The sequence below is a fragment of the Sinocyclocheilus grahami genome, unplaced genomic scaffold (genome assembly GCF_001515645.1).
Source record: "Sinocyclocheilus grahami isolate Dianchi unplaced genomic scaffold, SAMN03320097.WGS_v1.1 scaffold153.1, whole genome shotgun sequence".
Lineage (NCBI taxonomy): Eukaryota > Metazoa > Chordata > Actinopteri > Cypriniformes > Cyprinidae > Sinocyclocheilus > Sinocyclocheilus grahami.
The window spans coordinates 3,105,440-3,106,258 of record NW_015505332.1 but is presented as its reverse complement, the minus strand read 5'-3'; positions in this window follow the sequence as shown (position 1 = coordinate 3,106,258).

The following is an 819-nucleotide window of genomic DNA, read 5'->3' as shown; positions in this document are numbered from 1 at the left end:
GACGCACGTGTATATATATATATATATATATATATATATATATATATATATATATATATATATATATATAAATAACATAGCCTATACATATTTAACATACAAAAAAAAACAAGAACAAGCCATTACACTTTTAAAAATAAAAGGTTCTTCACAGCGATGTCATAGAAGAACCATTTTTGGTTCCACAAAGAACCATCTCTTTCTTACCTTTTTATAATCTGAAGAACCTTCTTTCGCCACAAAGAACCTTTTGTGAAAAAGAAGGTTCTTCAGATGTTAAAGGTTCTTTATAGAACCATTTAGACAAAAAAGGTTCTTCTAATCTATGGCATCGTGACGCACCTTTATTTTTATGTGTGTGGACCACCAGACCATTATTAATTGACCTACAATCATTTTATATCATTACTCTTTCTGTAAACTTACGCATTTGGCAGACAGGTTTTATCCAAAGCATTTGACTACAGTGCATTCCAAAGTATACCTTTTCGTCATAAAATGTACATCTATTTATCAAAAATAAAATGTACATCTATTACACAAAAGATACTGTATGTACATATAGTAACTGTAGATTCACTCGACTTCCTCTGGCTCATTGTTGTGACGCCTCAGCTTCAAACCCCGCATTCGTTTAGTAACACCACACCGCCCTCTGCCAACCGCACAGCGCGCTGTCATTGGGCTCCACTACAGCCACGTCCTGTCAATCACCAGCTAAGCCCCTCCCACCGCCAGCCTCCCCTGCAGCCGCTTCCTGTCAATCACTAACCAAGCACCGCCCACCACCAAATTTTGACTGTAAACATCCCGCCGAGA